Consider the following 14,211-nt stretch of genomic DNA (forward strand, 5'->3'; position numbering starts at 1 on the left):
TGACAGACACATTCCCTGCCCACCGTGAGTTTACCGTCCAGATGGGGAGACAGACGTTAATATAAGTAAATAAATTATGGATACGTACATAATGCTGTGGGACCGAGGGAGGGGTGAATCAACGGTGCAAATTCAAGTGTAAGGGTGACGCAGAAGGGAGTGGGAGAAACGGAAACGAAGGCTTAGTCGGGGAAGTCCTCTTGGAGGATCTGTGTTTTTAATAAGGTTTTGAAGGTGGGGAGGGATCACCTGTCGGATATGAGGAGGGAGGTAGTTCTAGGCCAGAGGCAGGACGTGGCAAGAGGTCGGTGGCAAGATTGACGAGATCGAGGTACAGTGAGTAGGTTGGCCTTAATGGACTGAAGTGTGCGGTCTGGGTTGTCGTAGGGAGTCAGAGACTTAGGTAGGAGGGGGCGAGGTCATTGAGTGCTTTAAAGTTGACGGAAAGGAGTTTCTGTTTGATGTGGAGGTAGATGGGCAACCACTGGAGGTTCTTGAGGGATAGAAAAACATGTCCTGAATGGTTTTGCAGAAAAATGATCCAGGCAGGAGACCGAAGTATGGGCTGAATGGGGAGAGACGGGTGGCAGGCAGGTAAGCAAGGAGGCCGATACAGTAATTAAAGTGGAACAGGATAAATGCTTAGATTAACGTGGTAGCGATTTCGATGGAGAGGAGTGGGTGGATTTTAGTGGTGTTGTGATGGTTGAGCCGACAAGATCCAGTGACAGATTGAATATGTGGGTTGAATGAGAGAGATGAGTCAAGGACAACTTCAAGGTTACGGGCTTGTGAGACGCGGGGGTGGTGGTGCTGTCCACAGTGACGGGAAAGTCAGGGGCAGGACAGGGCTCGGGTGGGAATGTTCTTCCCCTTGACGCTGTTTAGTGCCATTGTTCTTGTCTGTCCGTCTCCCCCGATTAGACTGTAAGCCCGTCAAACGGCAGGGACTGTCTCTATCTGTTGCCGACTTGTTCATCCCAAGCGCTTAGTACAGTGCTCTGCACATAGTAAGCGCTCAATAAATACTATTGAAGATAGGGAGTTCTGTTTCGGACATGTTATGTTTGAGAGCTGGATTTTCAGCTCCATCATTTGCCCGCTGCATGACCCTGAGAGAGTCACTTAACTTCTCCATGCCTCGGTTTCCCCCAAGTAAAATAGGGATAAAATACTTGTTCTCCTTTCTTCTTGGACTGTGAGCCCCGTGTGGGACAGGGACCGCGTAACATCCGATCATCTTGTGTCTACTCTAGCACGTGGCATGGAGTAAATGTTTACCGACTACTATCTTTATCAGAGGAAGGGCAATCGAACCAGGGTATCTGGGAGGTAAATTCGATTGCTAGGGAAATCTAAAAAGTTGCCCTGGGAAATTCAGAGAACTGGGAGAGGGCATGTGCCAGGAATAAAGGGGTTAAAAGATAAACTCTGGGATCAGAGAGTGCTAGGCTTGGAGCAGATGTGACGTAGCTCGGCAGGAACATGACCATAACATGGACTGGTGGAAAAAGTACACGAGACTGTGAGTCAGGAGGCCAGGGTTCTAAACCCAGCTCTGCCATTGGTCTGCTGTGTGACCTTGAACAATTCATTTAACTTCTCTGTGCTTCAGGTTCATCACGTGTAAAATGGGGATCAAATGCTTGTTCCCCCTTTCCCTTAAACCATGAACTCCAAGCGGGTCAGGGACTGTCTCGATATTATTTTATTATATCTTATTCCAGTGCTTAGCACAGTGCTTGGCTCATAGTAAGGCCTTAGCAATTACCAGACTAATTATCATTATAACTATTAGAGACGTCCAGGGTTTACTGGGGTCCTATTCCCTTAATCTCCCAAGGCCTTTTTCTTTCCTCACCTCTTCTCGGTTCTAAATATCTCCCCCTTTTTTATTCCAGATGTTCTTGTCGTACTGAACTTGGGTCAGTGAGGTTGGGTGGATGACCAAGAACAGAGAAGAGAAAAATCAAGACATGGTGACCCATGGGAGGGTGGTAATAACGTTTTAACTTGAAAACTGCCTGAGCATAAATGGACACATACAGTATGACACATACTTTTGTATGCAGATGTACATATAACCCTCCCTTAGAGTGAAGGATCAGGCAGCCCAGTGGAATCCCCCCTCCAACTCCCAGAGCCTGGAAAATCCCAATCAATCGATCTATCAGTCTTATTTACTGAGCACTGCACTAAATGCTTGGGGGAGTGCTAGACTGTAAACTCTTTGAGGGCAGGGAATGTGTCCGTTTATTGTTGAATTGTACTCTCTCAAGCGCTTAGCGCAGTGCTCTGCACATAGTAAGTGCTCATTAAGTAAAAATGAATGAATGAATGAATGGAGAGTACAATATAACCGATTTGGACCATATGTTGTCTGTCCACAAGGAGCTTACTACCCCAAACCCTCCCAATATCATCCCTCTCTAAGCCTGTGTGTAAACTTTCCAGCTATTTCAGATTTAGCCTCCGCCTCCTGCCCACATGAGGTCAAAAGTCCAGGTCGCCGTGGTCCGTTCTGACCCAAAATGACAACAGCATGTCAACAAATCAAGTCCAAGTCCTCTGGGCGGACCTGAGGGGTTACTGGCAAGGGGAGATTTCTCATGCAGGAAAGAGGGGAGGAGGCAAGGGTGCAAAGGTACAGAGGAAGCAGCACGGCCTAGGGGATAGAAGGACCTGATAGAAGGACTTAGGTTCTAGCCCTGGCTCTCCTACTTGCCTGCTGTGAGACCTTGGACAGGTCACTTCACTTCTCTGTGCTTCAGTTACCTCATCTGTAAAATGGGGATTATTATTAGGAGTGGTAATAATAATAACAATAATAGTACTTGTTAAGCACTTACTATGTGCCAGGTATTGTACAAAGCACTGGGGTGGACACAAGCAAATCGGGTCGGACACAGTCCCTGTCCCACATGGAGCTCACAGGCTTAATCCTCATTTTACAGATGAGCTAACTGAGGCACAGAGAAGTGATGTGACTTGCCCAAAGCCACAGAGCAGACAAGTGGAGGAGCCAGGACTAGAACCCATGACCTTCTTACTGCCAGACCCATGCTCTATTCACTATACCATAAACATTTAAACATTTAATAGATAGAGAAGCAGCGTGGCTCAGTGGAAAGAGCATGGGCTTTGGAGTCAGAGGTCATGAGTTTGAATCCCAGCTCTGCCACTTGTCAGCTGTGTGACTGTGGGCAAGTCACTTAACTTCTCTGGGCCTCAGTTACCTCATCTGTAAAATGAGGATTAAGACTGTGAGCCCCATGTGGGACAACCTGATTCCCCCGTGTCTCCCCCAGAGTTTAGAACAGTGCTCTGCACATAGTAAGCGCTTAACAAATACCAACCTTATTATTATTATTATTACCATACTGCTTTCATGCTGATTAAGACTGTGAGCCCCATGTGGGGCACGGATTGGTCCAACCTGATTATGTATTATCTACCCCAGCATTTAGTATAGTGCCTGGTACAGAGTAAGGGCTTAACAAATACCATAAAAAAAATTTGACAGCTTCATTCATTCATTCATTCATTCATATTTATTGAGTGCTTACTGTGAGCAGAGCACTGGACTAATGGTTTGGGAGAGTTCAGTACAACAATAAAGAGACACATTCCCTGCCCCAAAGGAGTTTATAGTCTTGAGCGGGGGAAATAGACATTTATATTAAAAAAATACATTACAGATATATACATAAGTGCTGTGGGGCTGGGTGGGAGGAAGAACAGAAGGAACAAGTCAGGGTGACACAGAAGAGACTAGGAGAAGAGGAAAGGAGGAGATTAATCTGGGAAGGCCTCCTGGAGGATATGTGCTTTCAATAATGCTTTGAAGTGGAGAAGAGTACTGTGTGTCGGATTTGAGGAGAGAGGGCGTTCCAGGCTAAAAACAGGATGTGGGTGAGGGATTGGCGGCCAGATGGGCGAGATGGAGGCAAAGTGAGACGGTTAACATTCGGGGAGCTAAGTCTTAGAGTCTAGAGAACGCACTGAAAGGGAGTCGAGTCCCTTATAAGGAAGGGATTATTGACTCTAAAACTGCCTAAACACTAGATTGTAAGCTCCTTGTGAGCCTGGAATGTGCCTACCAACTCTGTTGTACTGTACTCTCCACACTGTTAGCTTTGGGTGAATATAGTTGATTGACTGATGGTTTGAATCAGGGAAGTCAGTGGAAGTTATGAAACTTCCGTCCCTGGAGATCTTAACAAATACACAGATCCTCTTTCTGCCCTGGGTGTCTAAATGCATTCTCTTGACTGTAAGCAGGGGGATGGACCAGATGACCTTTTCGGGTTTCATCCAGCTCTAGGATTCTGTGGTTCTCGGGAGAAGGGAAAAAGGGAAGATATTTAAAGAGCTTCTTCTACCTCCTGAGGGCTGGGAGGAAAATACAGTAGTTGGTGGGCTGGTTCCTTTATATCTGCCCCACCCATCCTCCTCCGCTTCACAATATCATCTTCATCAGTGGTATTTATTGAGTGCTTACTAAGTGGAGAGCACTGTACTAAGCTTGGACTTGGGAATAACATGGCCAAAGGAACGCCACAGCTGGGGCTGGCTGCCTACAGGTCAGAAACTGGAAAATCCTGGGTTTCCCTTGGGAGGCTGAATCCTGGCCTACCTCTTTTATGCTTCTTCTCCCTGATCCTGGATTCCCAGGCAGCAGGTTCAGGCCCTGAAAGGAACAGATTGGCTGAGTGGATAGAGCACGGGCCTGAGAGTGAGAAGGACCTGGGTTCTAATCCCAGATCCACCACTAATCCGCTGTGTGACCTCGGGCAAGTCACTTCACTCCTCTGTGCCTCAGTTTCCTTGTCTGTAAAATGGGGATTCAATACCAATTCTTTCTGACAGTGAGCCCCATATGGGTCTGGGACCAGTGTCTGACCTGTTTACCTTGCATTCATTCATTCATTCAATAGTATTTATTGAGCGCTTACTATGTGCAGAGCACTCTACTAAGCACTTGGAATGTACAATTCGGCAACAGATGGAGACAATCCCTGCCCAGTAACGGTCTCACAGTCTAAACATCTACCCCAGCATTTAGTATAGTGCTTTGGGATAAAGAAAGTGCTTAACAAATATCACTATCATTTCTATTAATGATAGTGGTAGTCATAATTATTAATAATAACACAATAGTGATCATACTAAATCGACCTCAGGCTAGCACTGTCATTGTTCCAGAGTCCCCAATCCCACTGCTATGAAGAGGAAGGAAGGTGTGGGAAAATGAAGGATGCAGATGTATCTGTCCTCAAGATCACTGCTGTGCTGAGAAGGGGTGGGGGAGGGCAGGCTTGGGGAAAGATCAGGGGTCCTCAGCTAGACTCAGGCTTTAGTACAGTGCTCAAGCACTTAGTATAGTGCTCTGCATACAGTAAGCAATCAATAAATCCCACTTACGGACCAGCCGATCGATAGATTGATAGATAGCCTGTGATCCAGAGCCCCAGGATTCTTGCTATATCCAGTCTCAATGAGGTTTAATCACAGAGAGTTTGGCCAGGGACTCCAGTCCAGATCTTGTGATAGTATTGTTTGGGAAGGGGAAAATAAAATAAGAAGAACAGCTTGAAACTTTCCCTTTGGCCATTGAAAGAAAAGTTTCTCCAAAAAGGAGGACTTTTTTTTCTATCTAGAGTTTAACTTCTCTACCAACCAACTCTGTTATATTGTACTCTCCACACTGTTAGCTTTGGGTGAATCTAGTTGATTGGCTGATGGTTTGAATCAGGGAAGTCAATGGAAGTTATGAAACTTCCATCCCTGGAGATCTTAACAAATACATAGACCTCCTTTCTGCCCTGGGTGTCCAAATGCGTTCTCTTGACTGTAAGCAGGGGGATGGACCAGATGACCTTTTTGGGTTTCATCCAGCTCTAGGATTCTGTGGTTCTAGGGAAGAGGGAAGATATTTAAAGAGTTTTTTCTACCTCCTGAGGGCTGGGAGGAAAATACAGTGCCCTAACCCCAGCAGTGTTGGAGAGCTGGACAGAGACTGCCCAGGGAAAGGTAGGAGAGTGGAAATGACAGAGATACTGTGGGGCAAGGGGGAGAAGGAAGGACAGAGACACAGGAAGGAGTTGGGGGAGACCTATCAAGCCCTCATTTCCTCTTCTCTCACTCCCTTCTACATCACCCTTACACTAGGATTTCCACGCTTTATTCACCCCTCCCTCAGCCCCATAGCACTTATGTGCATATCCATAATATCATCTATTTATTCATATTAATGTCTGTCTCCCCCTCTAGACTGTAAGCTCAGTGTGGGCAGGGAACATTTCTACTGACTCTGGTATACTGTACTCTCCTTAGCACTTAGTAGATTGCTCTGCACACAGTAAGCACTTGATAAATGTGATTGATTGATTGATTGACACAGGGAGGAGCGGAGTAGAGGGAGGGACAGAGACACAAGGAGGAATTGGGGGAGGTTTTTGGTTCAGGCAGGCCCTGATCCTGAAGTCTCAAGCCTGAGGTACAGCTTTTGTCCTCAACCGTTGACTCCAACAGACTCCTAGGATGCAGTGACGGACCATGAGGAGAAGGGAGAAGCAATAGAAGTAACATAGCCTAGTGGAAAGAGCATGTGCCTGAAAGTCAGAGGTACTGTGTGATCTTAGGCAAGTCACTTAACTTCTCTGTGCCTCAGTTATCTCAAATATAAAATGAGGATTAAGACAAGGAGCCCTATTTGGGACAAGAACGGTGTCTAACCTGATTATCTTGTATCCTCCCCAGTGCTTAGTACTGTGCCTGGCACATAATAAGCACTTAAATATCATAAAAATTAGACTTCAGCAGCCCTGTTGATTCTGTCTCTTGGGACATCCTCGTCAATTAGTTCAGAGAGTGATGGTATTGCTCTTTTGTGGGTGTCTAGCTAGCTTGAGGGCCCTACCCATAAGGTGAAGGTCAATATCTCAAGGTCAAATAGGAGAGATAGATGGAGCTGTCTTCCACAGAGAAAGGTTCTGGGATGAGTGTCATTCGGTATATCTTTACGAACGACCCAGACCAAAGAATCGATGGCCTTGCCATAAAACTGACTGACTTGGGCTAGATCATTAACTTTTGGAAATTGGGAATAGAACTTTAATTAATTATGACAAAATGATCCTGCAAGGGAAGGGATAAATCCAAGGAGGCGCAACTAGTGAAGAAAAGCAACCACCACCAATTCAGTATTTTCTTATGGTATTTGTTAAGGGCTTACTATGTGCCAGGCATTGTATTAAGTACTGGTGTAGATACAAGTTAATCAGGTTGGACACAGTCCATCTTCCACATGGGACTCACAGTCTTAATCCCCATCTTACACATGAGGTAACTGAGGCACAAGAGAAGTGAAGTCACTTGCCCAAGGTTACACAGCAGACAAGAAGCGAAGTCGGGATTAGAACCCAGATCTTCTGACGTCCAGACCCATGCTGTATTCACTAGACTACACTGTTTCTCATGGGGAAAGATCAGCTAGCAAAAGGGCAGCAGAACCCCCAGCTATCTTCATTCAATCGAATTTACTGAGCACTTACTGCGTGTCATGCAAAGCACCCTACTAAGCACTTGGGAGAATACAATATATCAACAAACAGAAACATTCCTTGCCTACAGCGAGTTCACAGTCTAGAGGGGGAAGCAGATATTAATATATGCAAATAAATAAATAAATTATAGATAAATACATGTGTGCTGTGGGGAAGGGAGAGAGGAGGAATGAAGGGACCAAGTCAGGGCGGTGCAGAAGGGAGTGGGAAAAGAAGAGAGGAGGGTTTAGTCAGGGAAGGCCTCTTGGAGGAGTGTACCTTCAATAAGGCTTTGAAGTGGGGGATAGCAATTATCTGTCTGATATGAGGAGGGAGGACGTTCCAGACCAGAGGTAGGATGTGGGCGAGAGGTCGGCGGCGAGATAGACGAGATCAAGGTACAGTGAGAAGGATAGCATTTGAGAAATGCAGTGTGCAGGCTAGGTTGTAGTAAGAAAGTAGCCAGGCAAGGTAGGAGGGGGGCAAGGTGACTAAGTGCTTTAAAGCCAGTGGTGAGGAGTTTTCGTTTGATACCTGGCAGTTATGGATGACCAGAAGCTGAATATGAGTCAGCAGGGCACTGCGGTTATTACCATATGGCATTGAGTACAAGAACAGGATCTACGGAAGTGGGCGGGGGGTTGTTGTTTTTTGGTGGTTTTATGGTATTTGTTAAATGCTTGCTATGTGCCAGGCACTGGACTAAGCACTGGGGTAGGTACATGTTAATCAGATGGGGTACTGTTCTTGTCCCACATGGGGATCACAGTGTTAATCTCCATTTAACAGATGAGAGAACTGAGTGTTGAAAAGTATCCATCTGCTCTAAGCCTTCCTAGTCACACCCTCGTAAGAGTACCACAGACTCTTTCAGTCACCACACTGAAAAAGGATGTGGACATATTGGAGAAGGTCAAAAGCAGAGCAACAAAAATATTGAAGAATTGAAAAAGAGGTCTTTTGCAAAACTCCAAACCATGGGCTTTAAGGCACTCAATCAGCTCTCCCCCTCCCATTTTACCTAACTAATCTCCTACTATAACACAACCCAAACTTCCTCTAATGCCAAACTTCTCAATATACCTCAATCTCATCTGTCTCATTTCCGACCACTTGCTCCCATCCTTCCACTGGCCTGAATTTTCTTTCCCTTCATAGGGGACAGACCACCACTCTCTCCCACCCTCCAAGCCCTAATAAAATCACATCTCTTCCAAGAGACCTTCCTTGATTAATCCCACACTTTCCCTATTCACCCTTCCTTGTGTGTCCCCTAGGCACTTGGATCTGTGCCTCTAAGCATTTGATATTCACTCCACCACCACCTGCCACGCCGTAGCACTTAAGCACACTCTGCCATTTTCCCTATCTAAAATTGGTTTCAGTTGTCTCCCCTTCTAGACTGTAAGCTTTCTGTGACCAAGGGTCAGGTATGTCTACCAACTCTATTGTATTATACTCTCCCAAGTGCTGAGTATGGTGTTCTGTACACAGGAAGTGCTCAGTAAATACCAGTGATTGACTGAAAGCTTAAGGGAATTGGGGCCGGTGAGCCTAGAGAAGGCTAGAAGGAGGCCATAACTGTCTCCAAGGTTTATGAAGGGCTTTTTCGGGAGGTTGCGACCACAACAATTACTATTTTTAAGCTCTGTATTAAGCCCCGAGATAGGTACAGGACAATCAGGTTGGATACAGTCCCTGTCCCACATGGAGTTCAGAGTGTATGTTGGAGGGAGTTCAGATGCTGAATCCCCATTTTACAGATGAGGAAACAGAGGCACAGAGAAGTAAAGTGACTTGCCCCAGGTCACACATCACACAAGTGGCAGAGTCAGGATTAGAACTCAGGTCCCCTGACTTCCAGGCCCGGGCTCTGTTCACTGGGCAACATCACTTCTGACCAGCTCTTCTTCAGAGCAAACAGGAGAAATTAAGTTTAAATTAAAGCAGAAGAGATTATAAACCTCAAACTTTTTAACTTTCGGGGTGCTTAAACCCTGATATGAGTTTGCGGGAGCCTACATTTCTGGAGATGTCTAAGGAAAGAGTAGACTCGTCATCATCTCTCTCCTTGACCCCTCCAATCTGGATTCCATCCCTTTCACTGCACAGAAACTGCACCTTAAAGGTTACTAGTAATCTTCTTTTTGCCAAATCCAGTGGCCTCTACTGCATCCTAATCCTCCTTGACCTCTCACCTGTATTTGACACTGTCAACCAGCCCCTTCTCCTGGACACCTTGGCTTCACTGGCACTGTCCTCTCCTGGTTCTCTTCTTATCTCTCTGGCCACTCATTCTCGGTCTCCTTCAAGGACTCCTCCTCTGCCTCCCACCCCCTAACTTGAGGGGTCCTTCAAGGTTCAGTTCTGGGCCCCCTTCTAATCTCCATCTACACCCACTGCCTTGGAGAACTCATTTACCCCCATGGCTTTAACTACCACCTCATCTTCATCTAAGAGGATGATACCCAAATCAACATCTCCAGCCCTAATCCCTCTGCCTCTCTGCAGTCTCTCATTTCCTCCTGCCTTCAAGACATCTCTACTTGGCCATCCTCCCGTCACCTCAAGCTTAACATGTCCAAAACGGAACACCTTATCTTCCCTCCCAAACTCTGTCCTCCTCCTTCTCACTTTCCCAACCCTGTGGACAGCACCACCATCCTTCTTGTATCACGAGTCCTCTAAACTTGGCATTTTCCTCGACTCCTCTCTGTCATTCATCCCACACATTCAATCCATCAATAAATCCTGTCGGTCCCACCTTCACAACATTGCTAAATTCCGCCCTTTCCTCTCCATCCAAACTGCTGCCACGTAAATACAATCATTTATCCTATCCCGCCTTGATTACTGTGTCAGCCTTCTTTCTGACCTTCCAACCTCTTGTCTCTCCCAATTCCAGTCCATACTTCATTCTGCTGCCCAGATCATTTTTAAACAAAAACGTTCAGGACACATTTCCCCACTCCTCAGGAAACTACAGCGGTTGCCCATCCACCTCCTTGTGAAGCAAAAATTCCTGACCTTTGGCTTTGAAGCAGTCAATCACCTTGGTCCCTCCTACCTCACCTCACTACTCTCCTACTACAGCCCAGCCCGCACACTTTGCTTCTCTAATGCTAACCTTCTCGCCATACCTCAGTATCGTCTATATCACCACTGACCTCTCACCCACGTCCTGTCTCTGCCCGGGACGCTCTCCCTCCTCAAATCTGACAATTATTCTCCCCCCAATTCAAAGCCTTATTGAAGGTACATCTCCTCCAAGAGGCCTTTCCTGACCAAGCCCTCCTTTCCTCTTCTCCCACTCCCTTCTGCACTGCCCTGACTTGCTCCCTTTATTCATCCGCCCTCCCAGCCCTTCAGCACTTTTTTACATATCTGTAATTTATTTATATTAATGTCTGTCTCCCCCTCTAGACTCTAAGCTCATTGTGGGCAGGGGATGTGTCTGTTTATTGTTATATTGCACGCTCCCAAGCACTTAGTACCTAGTGCACATAGTACATAGTGCAATAAATATGACAGTGAATCGGTGATATTTATTGAGCACTTACTATGTGCAGAGCACTGTACTAAGCCCTCAGGGGAGTACAATACAACAGAGTTGGCAGAAAAGTTCACTGCCCACAACAACTTTCAGTTTAAAATTTCCCCGGTCCCTCCCCAACACATACAACCACATTTCTGTTCTGGAAGGGTTAGGCATTCATCTTGGTAGCAGAGATAGTAGTAATAGATGTTGGAGTTTGTAATGGAGCAATAGTAGAAATAGTATTTAAGAGTAGTGGTACTGCAATAGCATTTATTGACTGCCTATACTCCTGCCTGAGGCAGGATCGATTAATCAATCAATCATTGGTATTTATTGAGCGCCTGTCTGTAGAGCACTGTACTAAGCACTTGGGAGTGAATGGAACAAAAGAGTTAGGAGACACAATCCCTGCCCTCCAGAAGCTTTTAGTGGGATGATGGACCCGATGATTCTCAAAGTTTAGGATTTCTCAGACTCTCAGATTCTACAGTTCTGAGGGTGCTCTCTACCCCAGCCCCCTCTCCAGTCAGCTCGTTTCCTTTCATTCATTCAACTCTTTCAATCGTATTTATTGAGAGCTTACTGTGTGCAGAGCACACATACTAAATGCTTGGGAGAGTACAAATCAGCAACAGAGACACTCTCTGCCCACATTGGGTTCACAGCCTAGAAGGGGGGAGACAGACTTCAAAACAAGTAAACGGGCATCTGTAGCATCATTATAAATAAATAGAATTATAGATATATACACATCATTAATAAAAATAAATAGAATTATAATTATAAAGATGTACATAAGGGCTGTGGGGCGGGGAGGGGGTAGAGCAAAGGGAGCGAGTCAAGGTGATGGGGAGGGAGGGGGAGCAGAGGAAAAGGGGGCTTGGTCTGGGAAGGCCTCTTGGAGGAGGTGAGCCTTCAGTAGGGCTTCGAAGGGGGGGATGAGTGATTGGCGGATTTGAGGAGGGAGGGCTTTCCAGGCCAGAGATAGGACGTGAGCCAGGGGTCGGCGGCGAGACAGGCGAGACTGAGGCCCAATGAGAAGCTTAGCAGCAGAGGAGCGGAGTGTGTGGGCTGGGATGTGGAAGGAGAGAAGAGAGGTAAGGTAAGAAGAAGTAAGGCGATGGAGAACTTTGAAGCCAATAGAAAGGAGTTTTTGCTTGATAAGGAGGTTGATAGGCAACAACTGGAGATTTTGGAGGAGAGGGATGACATGCCCTCAACGTTGCAGTAGAAAGGTAATCCGGGCAGCAGAGTGAAGAATGCACTGAAGTGGGGAGAGGCAGAGGTTGGAAGGTCAGAAAGGAGGCTGATGCGGTAATCCAGTTGGGATAGGGTGAGTGCTTTTAGTAACATGGTAGCGGTTTGGATGGAGAGGAAAGGGCGGATGTTGGTGATGTTCAGTTCCTGGCACATGATAAGTGCTTAACAAATACTACTGCAAAAATATATGGTGATCACAAAGCTTATAGAGAAAAACAGAAATTAGGAGGAGGCAGAACAGGAAAGGAAAAAGAAGAGTAGGAGGGGGACCTTAAGAAGGGAGTTTCTGATTATCAACATCAATAATATTTATTATTAATGATAATAGTAATAATAATGGTTTTGGTTCAGTACTTACTATGTACCAAGCACCATACTAAGTGCTGGGGTGGATACAAAGATAATCTGGTGTCACATGGGGCTCACAGTCTAAATAGGAGGGAGGAATCCCCATTTTGCAGATGAGGGAACTGAGACCCAAAGAAATGAAGTGACTCATCCAAGGCCACAGAAAAGGTACGTGGCAGAGCCGGGAGAGCAGTTATTATTGTCTGCAGAGCACTGTATTAAGCTCTTGGGAGAGTACAGTACAACAGAGTTAGTAAACAGACTTCCTGCTCACAATGACCTTAAGCCTAGAGGGGGAGGCAGACACTAATAATAAATAAATTATACTGCATTCCATAAACACTTCAGACATAGGAATAATGGTATTTATTTAGCATCTCCTGAGTGCAGTGTTCCCTCTCAAGGTCGCGCCTGGAGAGTTTCCAGTACTCTGCCAGTCTTGGCTACGGGAAGGACAGTCAAGCAGAGGCCTACCCATTCCATTCCTAGCTTGGGCAGTGGCTAGCGAGTGGAAGGCCATCTCCTACAAGTCAAAACTCCCCTATGCTGGGCAGCAGCGGCATGGGAGAGAATAGAGGGCAGAGACTCGTTTACTGCTTGGAAGGCGGCAATGATAAACCACTTCTGGATTTTTACCAAGAAAACTCTACGGATCCTCCACCAGAACGATTGCAGATGGAGAGCGGGGTGTTCTGGGAGAGATGTGTCCGTGGTGTCGCTATGTGTTGGAAACGACTCAACGGCATAGACAAGACTAGAGTGAAAAGCTCATGGGAATCAGTTTATCGACTACTCACTGGGTGCTGAGCACCATGCTAAGCTCTTGAGAAGTACAGTAGAAGCGTTAGACGCATTTCCTACCCTCTCACAGAGCCAGAATAAAGCAGTGGCTTTGCAGAAGAAACTGGGAAGAATGAATGTAATTCTTCTGGTAAGAGAAGCAGTGTGACCTAGTGGAACGAGTCCGAGCCTTCTCTCTCCTGCTTAAACAGTGAGCCCCATGTGGGATAGGGATTATCTTGGGTCTACTCCTGCTCTTAGCACAGTGCTTGGCACATGGTAAGCACTTAATAAATACTACTCATTATTACTAATGAAGGATTGAGATTAAACCTCTAGAAGAATACCTTGTCCATCAGGATTTTTAGTCATCAGTACTCCCAGTGCTTAGTACAGAGTCTGGCCCATAGTAAGCTCTGGATTGTAAGCTCACTGTGGGGAGGGAATGTGTCTGTTATTATAATAATAATAATAATAGTAATGTTGGTATTTGTTAAGCGCTTACTATGTGCAGAGCACTGTTCTAAGCGCTGGGGTAGACACAGGGGAATCAGGTTGTCCCACGTGGGGCTCACAGTCTTAATCCCCATTTTACAGATGAGGGAACTGAGGCACGGAGAAGTTAAGTGACTTGCCCACAGTCACACAGCTGACAAGTGACAGATCTGGGATTCGAACCCATGACCTCTGACTCCAAAGCCCGTGCTCTTTCCACTGAGCCACGCTGCTTTACATTGT

General features: G+C 46.1%; 1 non-coding gene across 1 annotated transcript; it reads left to right on the forward strand.

The window, feature by feature from the left end:
- The first annotated feature begins 13,086 nt into the window (after positions 1 to 13,086).
- On the forward strand, positions 13,087 to 13,224 carry LOC114813460. Its single transcript, XR_003761179.1, has one exon. It is a non-coding gene; the product is annotated as a small nucleolar RNA SNORA7 (small nucleolar RNA).
- The last annotated feature ends 987 nt before the right edge of the window (positions 13,225 to 14,211 follow it).

This window comes from Ornithorhynchus anatinus, chromosome 7 (assembly GCF_004115215.2).
Source record: "Ornithorhynchus anatinus isolate Pmale09 chromosome 7, mOrnAna1.pri.v4, whole genome shotgun sequence".
NCBI lineage: Eukaryota > Metazoa > Chordata > Mammalia > Monotremata > Ornithorhynchidae > Ornithorhynchus > Ornithorhynchus anatinus.